The sequence below is a fragment of the Macadamia integrifolia genome, chromosome 5 (assembly GCF_013358625.1).
Source record: "Macadamia integrifolia cultivar HAES 741 chromosome 5, SCU_Mint_v3, whole genome shotgun sequence".
Taxonomy (NCBI): Eukaryota; Viridiplantae; Streptophyta; class Magnoliopsida; order Proteales; family Proteaceae; genus Macadamia; species Macadamia integrifolia.
The window spans coordinates 45026740-45027334 of NC_056561.1; positions in this window are offsets into that span (position 1 = coordinate 45026740).

Below are 595 nucleotides of genomic sequence, written 5' to 3' on the forward strand. Positions count from 1 at the left end.
CCCACCCCCAAACTCGCTATCCAGAAGTGGCGACTCCAACATGGTAGTGTGAAGCTCATAGTTCTAAATTGCTTTCATCCTTCTAAAGCTCATCTTCACAAAGCATGGCCGCAACTCCAATGTCGTGCCTTCACTCGTGAGTTGCATACCTGCAATGTCATGCCTTCACTCGTGTCTTAAACCCAACTAAACTGTTGAAAACCGTTTTGGGAAACATAAAAAACAAACACCTTTTTGCAATTCTCAAAATTATTTCTTGGCAAAAAAAAAAATGTTTTTTCTGTTTTCAGACACAGAGATAGCTTAAACAAAATGAAACGAGCCCTGAGTCTTAAGATAAATATAAACATTCAGCATGCTAGAGCAAAAGCACAAGCCTTGGTAGGGTGATTGGGAGTCTTCTCGATGAGGTGATACACCAGGATTTTGGTTTTATCGAGCATCAAATTTTTAGGTGGCATTTTGAAGCCTTTTTGAGTTTTACTTGTGGGACTCATCTTGTCTAGAGTTAAGCGAGTTATCCAAATCAAACTAGGCTGAATTTTAAGTATTGAAACCAAAACCAAAACTGAATTGCCCCATAAAATCCTAACTA